The sequence below is a fragment of the Salarias fasciatus genome, chromosome 2 (genome assembly GCF_902148845.1).
Source record: "Salarias fasciatus chromosome 2, fSalaFa1.1, whole genome shotgun sequence".
Lineage (NCBI taxonomy): Eukaryota > Metazoa > Chordata > Actinopteri > Blenniiformes > Blenniidae > Salarias > Salarias fasciatus.
The window spans coordinates 29,325,589-29,337,983 of NC_043746.1; the positions used below are offsets into that span (position 1 = coordinate 29,325,589).

A 12,395-nucleotide genomic window follows, 5' to 3' on the forward strand; every position below is an offset into this window, starting at 1 on the left:
AAAGCATGTCAGATGTAGTACAAGAGTTCTTTGGGTAACAAACATTTTTGACTGTAGATAGAGCTGGTGATTTCAAATTGGTTGAATAAACATCATGCATATTTGAGGCTGTAATCCTGCCAGCTCGAGCAGAAAACCAAAGGGCTGATTTACTTTGTTTTCTTGTACATCTTTCAATGTGTTTTGCCTGTTGAACTGACACTTGGACAGCTGATTTTAGGGACTTGCAGTGCTGTTCCAGAACCGTGTGCTCACATCCATCCATTTTGGAGTCACGGAGGGAGACAAGAGATTTCAGTCTTGGAGTAGGCTGCACAGGATCTCTGAACTCCTCACAGTACTCTGGCAGCACACTTAAAACTGCAGATTTACTATTTGCTTTATGGAGATCTGCATAAAAGTTTTTCATTTCAAGGTGCGAAGGTGGCGGTGTCGGTGTGCTGACTTTCCTTGAATGAGTCCTCAAACCAGGCCTAATGTCAGTCTCACCATCCAGTAGTCTGTCCAGGGACTTCCTGGATGAAGCAGCAGAAGTATAATTTATGTCATAGCCCGGAGAAGGATTCACCTTGTTGACATTTGTGGGTAGAATCCAGTATGCAGGTTGGTCTGTGACTGTCTTCATTTCTCTGCACCGTACTGTAGCTTCCACTTTGAAAAGCAGGGCACCAATGTGAGTGCATGTCTCACCAACACCTGCCATGCACGTACAATGTGCCGAGTCCACTTCACCATTCAACCCGAGTAAGACCCAAGCCTTCAGAGGGGTCTCGTTAAGACGCTGGGAGTGCATGACCTTTGACAGAAAATAAACAACACATTCAGATTCACATCCATACAAGCATAATAATAAGAAACCTTCATGTAAAACCAATGTAACGGATGGTGTTATGAGTGCATGAAATGTCATTCAAAATCCAATAGGTGGCGGTGTTGCAGTGTGTAATTTTACACTGCGTTGATTTGTTTGTTGTATTTATAAAGAGTCACGGTAAATATTGCTTGTTTTGCATATTAACTGGAGTATTTTCATAAGAATTAAATGTATACTTGTATTTTTTTATTTATATGAAAGGGGAAAATTGTTTTTAAAAGTACGAGTACCACTTCCGGGTGATGTCATGTCAGCAGAAGGTCCACATCTGAACAGCTGATGGCAGAAGATCGCCTTGCTGTGAAAAGTTTGTCTTGTGAAGCCAAAATGTGACCAAAAAGAAGACTCTCAGCCTTAGCCTTAAGCAGGTCAAAGCGGTATGTTCGTTTTTCCTTTGTAAATATGTGCATATACTGGAATTTGAGGTTAATCACTTTGTTATGTTTTGTGTTTACGTTTTGTTATTAATTCTACGGTGTTTGGTGTGGTGTTGGTAATGCCAATAAACATCTGTGAAGGGCTCATCTAAGCGCTTAGCTTACCTTAGCAAGTACGACGATGCTCCCCGAGTCCTTTGGAATGTGAATATGTAGGTCTTGCACCCATCCGCTGCAGAACTGCTGATAGGCCTCGAGCGACTTGTAACTTTTAAATTCCTGCAATGTATATGCACTCAGCCCAAAAACAAGGTAATTTACGATGTCCGGATACGACAGTGGTGGGAGTAAAGCGGGGTCTTGAGACCAATCCTTCACAGTTAAATCATAAGGATCGATATTATTGACCTTTAGCAGCTTCTCCGTGTACCTCTTCCTTTCATCTGATTTAAGTTTGTCACGATATGATCCTCCCTCTTTTTCTTTCACCTTCTCCATCTCGTTTTATGTGCTTTTTTGTGATTTATATTCTTCCTGTCGACTTTTTGTCTTTACTACACTTGTAGTTCCCGCTTTGTTTACATTCGCGTTCCTCCAAAGATGGCGCTGACACCCAAAATGCACTGCGGCGTGACGTCACGTTCACATTCTCTATTGGGTCTTGCTGCAATGACTGTTTTTGTAACTAGTTACAAAAGTGGACATCTTCATTCAGAAAACCCACCCAAACATGAGTAAAGGCGGCTGCCATGTTGGTGAAGGAATTCCCATAACCTGTGCAATGTATACAAAGCGGCATATCACACATACGTGACAATTATAAGGTAGATCAAATAAAAAAATATACAAAATATAATTCAAGAAATTCTGTCAATATTTCAAGTGATGATGGAAAGTGGTCAAGAAGATGAAATTGTTAAAATGGCTAAGAAATGACACCAAAAATGGTTCATTTATCACCGTGTCAGTGCTTTTATTTCAGTATTAACTCATTATTTCTTTTTCTTTATATTCTTTGTAATCAATTTGCATTTATTTAGATGTCTACGGGATTAATCCCGATTTATTTATTGATTGATTGTGTATAATGAGATAATTCCTTCAAGTTTTTCAAGGCTTTTCAGTCTTACCTGCACAACCTGTTTCTTTTTAACTTCACTTTCATATTAGAATGAGTTAAATGAGAGAATAATTGACCAAAAGCCACTCATTCCAAGATGTTTTAATGACACTGTCTCTTCCTGGCCCCTGATAACTCATCCTGGTCCATTCTGAGTGGTCCGGGTCCCTGCTGAGTGCTGCTGGTTCCTGCTGAGTCCTGCTGGTTCCTGCTGAGTCCTCCTGGTCCCGGCAGTCTCCTCCTGGTATCTTGTAAGTACTCCTGGTGTCTGTTTACTCGCCCTTTTAGCTGCTGACTCCTCCTGGTTCAGTGTCTTGCCCAAGGACTCTTTGACTTGCAGACAGGTGGACACAGGAATGGAACCCACAACACCTGGATTGTGGGACGGCTGCTCTCCGCACCCTCCTGACATGTCCTGGACCCCATTGTCTGCTCCTTGTTCCCTGCTGACTCCTCCTGGTTTCTTGTGAGTCCTTATTGCTTTTGCTGAGTCATCTGGTTCCCTGCGTTCTATTTTTGTGTCCCTGCTGACTCTTCCTTGTCCCGGCAGTCTCTTTCCGGTTCCCTGCGTCGTCCACCTGGTCTCAGCTGACTCGTCCTGGTTCCCTGCGGAGTGTTGCGAGTATTTATTGCATTTGCTGAATCATCATGTTCCCTGCATTCTGTTTTCTGTCCCTGCTGACTCTACCTTCTCCCCGCAGTCTCTTCCTGGTTCCATGTGGAGACCTCCTGGTCTCAGCTGACTCGTTGTGGTCCCAACTCTCTGCTCCTGGTTCTCTGCGGAGTCGTCCTGGTTTCTTGTGAGTCCTTATCACATTTGCTGAGTCATCTTTTTCCTCCATTCTATGTCCTGTCCCTGCTGACTCTTCCTTGTTCCTGCAGTCTCTCCCGGGTTCCCTGCAGAGACCTCCTTGTCTCAGCTGACTGTTGGTGGCTCCTCACTCTCTGCTCCTTGTTCCCTGCCGACTCTTCCTGGTTTGTTGTGAGTACTTCTTGCATTTGCTGAATCATCGTGTTGCCTGCATTCTGTTTTCTGTCCCTGCTGACTCTATATTCTCCCCGCAGTCTCTTCCTGGTTCCCTGAGGAGTCCTTCTAGTCTCAGCTGACTCGTTGTGGTCCCAACTCTCTGCTCCTGGTTCTCTGCGGTGTCCTCCTGGTTTGTTGTGAGTCCTTATCACGTTTGCTGAGTCATCGTGTTCCCTGCATTCTATTTTCTGTCCCTACTGACTCTTCCTTGTTCCCGCAGTCTCTCCCTGGTTCCCTGTGGAGTCCTCCTGGTGTCAGCTGACTCGTTGTGGTCAGCTGACTTGTCCTGGTTCCCAACTCTGTGCTCCTTGTTCCCTGCTGACTTTTCCTTGTCCCGGCAGTCTCTTTCCGGTTCCCTGTGGCGTCCACCTGGTCTCAGCTGACTCGTCCTGGTTCCCAAGTCTCTGCTCCTTGTTCTTTGCTGACTCCTCCTGGTTCCCTGCGGAGTGTTGTGAGTATTTATTGCATTTGCTGAATCATCGTGTTCCCTGCAGTTTTCTTCTGGTCCCTGCTGACACTGTCTTGTCCCTGCAGTGTCTTCCTCATTCCCTGCGGAGTCGTCGTGGTCTCAGCTGACTCGTCCTGGTTCCCGACTCTCTGCTCTTTGTTCCCTGTTGAATCCTCCTGTTTTCTTGTGAGTGCTTCTTTCATTTGCTGAGTCATCTTGTTCCCTGCAGTCTCCTCCTGCTTCCTTGTTGAGACCTGCTGGTTCCCCCTGGTCTCTCCTGGTTCCTCCTGATCCCTTCTGGTCCCTCTTGGTTCCTCCTGGTTCCTCTGGGTCTCTCATGGTCCGTCTGGTCGCTCCTTGTCCCTCCTGGTTCCTGCTGATGTTTTTCCTTCCAGGTTAGTTTCTATTTCTGTGTTTTGGAGCTTTTTGCTTTGATGTGTTTCTCATATGTTTTGTTAAAGATCTTTCATTCTTGTGGTTTGAAAATGAGGGAAAGTCTCCTGCAGCTTGTGGTTCTACCAGCAGGATGCGCTGTGAGGCTGGGGTTCCTGTCGCCCCCTGCCGGTCACTCATCACTGCGTGATCCGGTGAAGGAGAATCCACGGCTCCCCGTCATCATTTCCTCTGCTTCATTTCAGGTAGGAAATCAAGTCCACACTCAATAGAAGTTCTTGAAGAAGCTTCTGAATGTCCTGTGTTAGTTTGAGTCTCTGTGATGAAGACGAGAGTCTTTAATGTGGTGTTTGTCGCTGCGAATGGCGGCGCGACTCTCGGATCGTGTTTCAAGATATTGTTCTACTTGTTAATCTGGGCAGCTCGTCTCTGTTCTGTTGGTTCAAGGCTTTTTTCAGGATTCAACTGGCTCCATGCTGTGATTTCATCAAATTTCATTGGTGTGGATGTAAAGAAACTGTATTGAAAAGAGGCTCGACATTCAAATGTGTAAAAACAAGTCAGTTGGTGTTGTTGTGAATGCTATTCAGTGATAAAGTTTCAAACTTGTGTCTGTTTAAATGATTCTGTGAAATCCAAGTCCAGAAATCTACTTTCCAGGATTTGAATGAAATACATTTCAAGTGCAGATGTTGTCATCAAGTTTTGTTGAGTGACTTGAAGAGACGTTGTATTTGTCCTGTCCCGACTTGATATTGTTCAAAGGAAATTGTTTGAGAGACATGTTTCAAATAAAACTTTTAGAAATCAACATTTTCCCTTTGAATCTCCATGTTGAGGTGTTGTTCTGTCAATCCCAAGTATTATTGCTATTGTAGAAAGGATTCTTTGGCTCCAGATGACTTTCAGGGTCAAAGGTTGGGAAGTCCATGTTTTCTGAGGTTTCAAGTTCATAGGTCACAAGAGGCGGTCTCAAATCTCTCTGGCCTGCAGCGGCATGAAATGTTGACTGGAGAGAGGACGTCCTGCGTGAGTGATGACACGTCACGGCGTCGGCAAAACAGGAAGGAGGCTCGGCGAGTGAAGCTGCAAGGAGATGAAGCCAAATCAGAGCAACAGCCCTGGAATTAAGTCAAACAATGGCAGGGTATGTGGAGACGGAGATGGATTGAATGAGACTGATGCTGCTGTTGATCCTGCTTAAAACCAGTATTATTTAAAATGACACTTATGACAATTGCAAAGTTGCTCGTAGTAGTAATGATTAAAATATAATAGCAATCACAATAATAGTGATTAAATTACAATACAACTAACACAAGTGGACAAAATTGTTGGTACCCTTCGTTTAATGAAAGAAAAATTCACAGTGGTCAGAGAAACAACTTGAAACTGAAAAAAGTAGTAATAAATGAAAATTCTAAGAAATGTAACCAGTGAAAGTCAGCCCATTGCTTTTCAACCATGCTTCAAGAGAATTGTTTAAAAAAAACTATAAACTCGTCAATTAGTATATTCATTAGAAATAACCAATATGACGATATGATAATGATCAGAACACAGTGAAGATGTCAGTAAATGCTATATAAATCCTAACAAAATCCTAAATCACAAACTTGAGTAGAAGATGAAAGCTGGGGGATTTCTGATGACTTTTCTAGTGAAAAAAGGTCATTTCCTTGATGTGCTGTGGCGGTGAGGTCAGACCTCAGCAAGATGGCCGCCTACGTCGGCTCGTGTGGGCCGCGCGGCGTCGCACGTCGGCTCCAACCAGCGGCAGCGTGAGTGCGGACGGTTAGATCTGCTTTGGTTTCAGTTGCCGACTGGGCTTGGCAAGATGAACATGAGCAAATTTCAGCTGCGGGAGAAATTTACACTTCTCTCAGAGATTTGTAACTTTAACACCACCAACTGGTGAACATCCAGACAGAGACATGTGGAGGTTCCAGCGCTCGGAGGCTCCTGGCGCTTCAGGTGACAGACAGTGAACACAGACTCGCTGAGGCCGTTAGCAACATAGCAGCAGCCACCGCCGCCGCCATTTTGCTAACAGGCGGGTCCAGTTTGTCTGTCGGGTCCCGTGTCTTTTTACCACAGTAAAACACACAGCCGTTTTCTTTGGCTATTGGGTCTTGCTGCAATGACTGTTTTTGTAACTAGTTACAAAAGTGGACATCTTCATTCAGAAAACCCACCCAAACATGAGTAAAGGCGGCTGCCATGTTGGTGAAGGAATTCCCATAACCTGTGCAATGTATACAAAGCGGCATATCACACATACGTGACAATTCTAAGGTAGATCAAATAAAAAAATATACAAAATATAATTCAATAAATTCTGTCAATATTTCAAGTGATGATGGAAAGTGGTCAAGAAGATGAAATTGTTAAAATGGCTAAGAAATGACACCAAAAATGGTTCATTTATCACCGTGTCAGTGCTTTTATTTCAGTATTAACTCATTATTTCTTTTTCTTTATATTCTTTGTAATCAATTTGCATTTATTTAGATGTCTACGGGATTAATCCCGATTTATTTATTGATTGATTGTGTATAATGAGATAATTCCTTCAAGTTTTTCAAGGCTTTTCAGTCTTACCTGCACAACCTGTTTCTTTTTAACTTCACTTTCATATTAGAATGAGTTAAATGAGAGAATAATTGACCAAAAGCCACTCATTCCAAGATGTTTTAATGACACTGTCTCTTCCTGGCCCCTGATAACTCATCCTGGTCCATTCTGAGTGGTCCGGGTCCCTGCTGAGTGCTGCTGGTTCCTGCTGAGTCCTGCTGGTTCCTGCTGAGTCCTCCTGGTCCCGGCAGTCTCCTCCTGGTTTCTTGTAAGTACTCCTGGTGTCTGTTTACTCGCCCTTTTAGCTGCTGACTCCTCCTGGTTCAGTGTCTTGCCCAAGGACTCTTTGACTTGCAGACAGGTGGACACAGGAATGGAACCCACAACACCTGGATTGTGGGACGGCTGCTCTCCGCACCCTCCTGACATGTCCTGGACCCCATTGTCTGCTCCTTGTTCCCTGCTGACTCCTCCTGGTTTCTTGTGAGTCCTTATTGCTTTGGCTGAGTCATCTGGTTCCCTGCGTTCTATTTTTGTGTCCCTGCTGACTCTTCCTTGTCCCGGCAGTCTCTTTCCGGTTCCCTGCGTCGTCCACCTGGTCTCAGCTGACTAGTCCTGGTTCCCTGCGGAGTGTTGCGAGTATTTATTGCATTTGCTGAATCATCATGTTCCCTGCATTCTGTTTTCTGTCCCTGCTGACTCTACCTTCTCCCCGCAGTCTCTTCCTGGTTCCATGTGGAGACCTCCTGGTCTCAGCTGACTCGTTGTGGTCCCAACTCTCTGCTCCTGGTTCTCTGCGGAGTCGTCCTGGTTTCTTGTGAGTCCTTATCACGTTTGCAAAGTTATCTTTTTCCCTGCATTCTATTTTCTGTCCCTGCTGACTCTTCCTTGTTCCTGCAGTCTCTCCTGGGTTGCCTGCGGAGACCTCCTGGTCTCAGCTGACTTGTTGTGGCTCCTAACTCTCTGCTACTTGTTCCCTGCCGACTCCTCCTGGTTTGTCGTGAGTACTTCTTGCATTTGCTGAATCATCGTGTTGCCTGCATTCTGTTTTCTGTCCCTGCTGACTCTACATTCTCCCCGCAGTCTCTTCCTGGTTCCCTGAGGAGTCCTTCGAGTCTCAGCTTACTCGTTGTTGTCCCAACTCTCTGCTCCTGGTTCTGTGTGGAGTCCTCCTGGTTTCTTGTGAGTCCTTATCACGTTTGCGAAGTCATCTTTTTCCCTGCATTCTAATTTCTGTCCCTGCTGACTCTTCCTTGTTCCTGCAGTCTCTCCTGGGTTGCCTGCGTCGTCCACCTGGTCTCAGCTGACTCGTCCTGGTTCCCTGCGGAGTGTTGCGAGTATTTATTGCATTTGCTGCATCATCATGTTCCCTGCATTCTGTTTTCTGTCCCTGCTGACTCTACCTTCTCCCTGCAGTCTCTTCCTGGTTCCCTGTGGAGTTCTCCTGGTCTCAGCTGACTAGTTGTGGCTCCTAACTCTCTGCTCCTTGTTCCCTGCCGACTCTTCCTGGTTTGTCGTGAGTACTTCTTGCATTTGCTGAGTCATTGTGTTGCCTACATTCTGTTTTCTGTCCGTACTGACTCTACATTGTCCCCGCAGTCTCTTCCTGGTTCCCTGAGGATTCCTCCTGGTCTCAGCTGACTCGTTGTGGTCCCAACTCTCTGCTCCTGGTTCTCTGCGGAGTCGTCCTGGTTTCTTGTGAGTCCTTATCATGTTTGCAAAGTTATCTTTTTCCCTGCATTCGATTTGCTGTCCCTGCTGACTCTTCCTTGTTCGTGCAGTCTCTCCCGGGTTCCCTGCGGAGACCTCCTGGTCTCAGCTGACTGGTTGTGGCTCCAAACTCTCTGCTCCTTGTTCCCTGCCGACTCCTCCTGGTTTGTCGTGAGTACTTCTTGCATTTGCTGAGTCATTGTGTTGCCTACATTCTGTTTTCTGTCCGTACTGACTCTACATTCTCCCCGCAGTCTCTTCCTGGTTCCCTGAGGATTCCTCCTTGTCTCAGCTGACGCGTTGTGGCTCCTAAGTCTCTGCTCCTTGTTCCCTGCCCACTCTTCCTGGTTAGTTGTGAGTTCTTCTTGCGTTTGCTGAATCATCGTGTTAGCTGCGTTCTGTTTTCTGTCCCTACTGACACTTCCTTATTCCTGCAGTCTCTCCCGGGTTCCCTGCGGAGACCACCTGGTCTCAGCTGACTGGTTGTGGCTCCAAACTCTCTGCTCCTTGTTCCCTGCCCACTCTTCCTGGTTTGTTGTGAGTACTTCTTGCATTTGCTGAATCATCGTGTTTGCTGCATTCTATTTTCTGTCCTTACTTACTCTTCCTTGTTCCTGCAGTCTCTTCCTGGTTCCCTGTGGAGTTCTCCTGGTCTCAGCTGACTGGTTGTGGCTCCAAACTCTCTGCTCCTTGTTCCCTGCCGACTCCTCCTGGTTAGTTGTGAGTTCTTCTTGCGTTTGCTGAGTCATCGTGTTGCCTGCATACTGTTTTCTGTCCCTGCTGACTCTACATTCTCCCCGCAGTCTCTTCCTGGTTCCCTGAGGAGTCCTTCGAGTCTCAGCTTACTCGTTGTTGTCCCAACTCTCTGCTCCTGGTTCTGTGCGGAGTCCTCCTGGTTTCTTGTGAGTCCTTATCACGTTTGCGAAGTCATCTTTTTCCCTGCATTCTATTTTCTGTCCCTGCTGACTCTTCCTTGTTCCTGCAGTCTCTCCTGGGTTGCCTGCGGAGACCTCCTGGTCTCAGCTGACTGGTTGTGGCTCCAAACTCTCTGCTCCTTGTTCCCTGCCGACTCTTCCTGGTTTGTCGTGAGAATTTCTTGCATTTGCTGAATCATCGTGTTCGCTGCATTCTGTTTTCTGTCCTTGCTGACTCTACCTTCTCCCTGCCGTCTCTTCCTGGTTCCCTGTGGAGTTCTCCTGGTCTCAGCTGACGAGTTGTGGCTCCAAACTCTCTGCTCCTTGTTCCCTGCCGACTCTTCCTGGTTTGTCGTGAGTTCTTCTTGCGTTTGCTGAGTCATCGTGTTAGCTGCGTTCTGTTTTCTGTCCCTACTGACTCTTCCTTATTCCTGCAGTCTCTCCCGGGTTCCCTGCGGAGACCACCTGGTCTCAGCTGACTGGTTGTGGCTCCAAACTCTCTGCTCCTTGTTCCCTGCCGACTCTTCCTGGTTTGTTGTGAGTACTTCTTGCATTTGCTGAATCATCGTGTTAGCTGCATTCTATTTTCTGTCCTTACTTACTCTTCCTTGTTCCTGCAGTCTCTTCCTGGTTCCCTGTGGAGTTCTCCTGGTCTCAGCTGACTGGTTGTGGCTCCAAACTCTCTGCTCCTTGTTCCCTGCCGACTCCTCCTGGTTTGTCGTGAGTACTTCTTGCATTTGCTGAATCATCGTGTTGCCTGCATTCTGTTTTCTGTCCCTGCTGACTCTACATTCTCCCCGCAGTCTCTTCCTGGTTCCCTGAGGAGTCCTTCGAGTCTCAGCTTACTCGTTGTTGTCCCAACTCTCTGCTCCTGGTTCTGTGCGGAGTCCTCCTGGTTTCTTGTGAGTCCTTATCACGTTTGCGAAGTCATCTTTTTCCCTGCATTCTATTTTCTGTCCCTGCTGACTCTTCCTTGTTCCTGCAGTCTCTCCTGGGTTGCCTGCGGATTCCTCCTTGTCTCAGCTGACGCGTTGTGGCTCCTAAGTCTCTGCTCCTTGTTCCCTGCCCACTCTTCCTGGTTTGTTGTGAGTACTTCTTGCATTTGCTGAATCATCGTGTTTGCTGCATTCTATTTTCTGTCCTTACTTACTCTTCCTTGTTCCTGCAGTCTCTTCCTGGTTCCCTGTGGAGTTCTCCTGGTCTCAGCTGACTGGTTGTGGCTCCTAAGTCTCTGCTCCTTGTTCCCTGCCCACTCTTCCTGGTTTGTTTTGAGTACTTCTTGCATTTGCTGAATCATCGTGTTTGCTGCATTCTATTTTCTGTCCTTACTTACTCTTCCTTGTTCCTGCAGTCTCTTCCTGGTTCCCTGTGGAGTTCTCCTGGTCTCAGCTGACTGGTTGTGGCTCCTAACTCTCTGCTCCTTGTTCCCTGCCGACTCTTCCTGGTTAGTTGTGAGTTCTTCTTGCGTTTGCTGAGTCATCGTGTTGCCTGCATACTGTTTTCTGTCCCTGCTGACTCTACATTCTCCCCGCAGTCTCTTCCTGGTTCCCTGAGGAGTCCTTCGAGTCTCAGCTTACTCGTTGTTGTCCCAACTCTCTGCTCCTGGTTCTGTGCGGAGTCCTCCTGGTTTCTTGTGAGTCCTTATCACGTTTGCAAAGTCATCTTTTTCCCTGCATTCGATTTTCTGTCCCTGCTGACTCTTCCTTGTTCCTGCAGTCTCTCCTGGGTTCCCTGCGGAGACCTCCTGGTCTCAGCTGACTGGTTGTGGCTCCAAACTCTCTGCTCCTTGTTCCCTGCCGACTCCTCCTGGTTTGTCGTGAGTACTTCTTGCATTTGCTGAGTCATTGTGTTGCCTACATTCTGTTTTCTGTCCGTACTGACTCTACATTCTCCCCGCAGTCTCTTCCTGGTTCCCTGAGGATTCCTCCTTGTCTCAGCTGACGCGTTGTGGCTCCTAAGTCTCTGCTCCTTGTTCCCTGCCCACTCTTCCTGGTTTGTTGTGAGTACTTCTTGCATTTGCTGAATCATCGTGTTTGCTGCATTCTATTTTCTGTCCTTACTTACTCTTCCTTGTTCCTGCAGTCTCTTCCTGGTTCCCTGTGGAGTTCTCCTGGTCTCAGCTGACTGGTTGTGGCTCCAAACTCTCTGCTCCTTGTTCCCTGCCGACTCTTCCTGGTTAGTTGTGAGTTCTTCTTGCGTTTGCTGAGTCATCGTGTTAGCTGCGTTCTGTTTTCTGTCCCTACTGACTCTTCCTTATTCCTGCAGTCTCTCCCGGGTTCCCTGCGGAGACCTCCTGGTTTCTTGTGAGTCCTTATCACGTTTGCAAAGTCATCTTTTTCCCTGCATTCTATTTTCTGTCCCTGCTGACTCTTCCTTGTTCCTGCAGTCTCTCCTGGGTTGCCTGCGGAGACCTCCTGGTCTCAGCTGACTGGTTGTGGCTCCAAACTCTCTGCTCCTTGTTCCCTGCCCACTCTTCCTGGTTTGTTGTGAGTACTTCTTGCATTTGCTGAATCATCGTGTTTGCTGCATTCTATTTTCTGTCCTTACTTACTCTTCCTTGTTCCTGCAGTCTCTTCCTGGTTCCCTGTGGAGTTCTCCTGGTCTCAGCTGACTGGTTGTGGCTCCAAACTCTCTGCTCCTTGTTCCCTGCCGACTCCTCCTGGTTTAGTCGTGAGTACTTCTTGCATTTGCTGAATCATCGTGTTGCCTGCATTCTGTTTTCTGTCCCTGCTGACTCTACATTCTCCCCGCAGTCTCTTCCTGGTTCCCTGAGGAGTCCTTCGAGTCTCAGCTTACTCGTTGTTGTCCCAACTCTCTGCTCCTGGTTCTGTGCGGAGTCCTCCTGGTTTCTTGTGAGTCCTTATCACGTTTGCGAAGTCATCTTTTTCCCTGCATTCTATTTTCTGTCCCTGCTGACTCTTCCTTGTTCCTGCAGTCTCTCCTGGGTTGCCTGCGGAG

The 12,395-nt window shown here is 46.9% G+C and overlaps 5 long non-coding RNA genes across 5 annotated transcripts; all 5 read left to right on the plus strand.

Annotated features, from left to right (window-relative positions):
* The first annotated feature begins 3,320 nt into the window (after positions 1 to 3,320).
* Positions 3,321 to 11,203, plus strand: LOC115401324 (uncharacterized). Its single transcript, XR_003932944.1, has 3 exons — positions 3,321 to 3,353; positions 3,437 to 3,535; positions 11,154 to 11,203. It is a non-coding gene; the product is annotated as an uncharacterized LOC115401324 (long non-coding RNA).
* Positions 3,549 to 4,458, plus strand: LOC115401291 (uncharacterized). Its single transcript, XR_003932927.1, has 4 exons — positions 3,549 to 3,849; positions 3,933 to 3,983; positions 4,076 to 4,241; positions 4,372 to 4,458. It is a non-coding gene; the product is annotated as an uncharacterized LOC115401291 (long non-coding RNA).
* LOC115401302 (uncharacterized) lies at positions 7,687 to 9,561 on the plus strand. Its single transcript, XR_003932938.1, has 4 exons — positions 7,687 to 7,806; positions 8,595 to 8,694; positions 9,327 to 9,425; positions 9,509 to 9,561. It is a non-coding gene; the product is annotated as an uncharacterized LOC115401302 (long non-coding RNA).
* LOC115401313 (uncharacterized) lies at positions 10,098 to 10,443 on the plus strand. The gene is made up of 3 exons (XR_003932943.1): positions 10,098 to 10,157; positions 10,241 to 10,339; positions 10,423 to 10,443. It is a non-coding gene; the product is annotated as an uncharacterized LOC115401313 (long non-coding RNA).
* Positions 11,195 to 11,575, plus strand: LOC115401280 (uncharacterized). Its single transcript, XR_003932916.1, has 3 exons — positions 11,195 to 11,253; positions 11,337 to 11,436; positions 11,520 to 11,575. It is a non-coding gene; the product is annotated as an uncharacterized LOC115401280 (long non-coding RNA).
* The last annotated feature ends 820 nt before the right edge of the window (positions 11,576 to 12,395 follow it).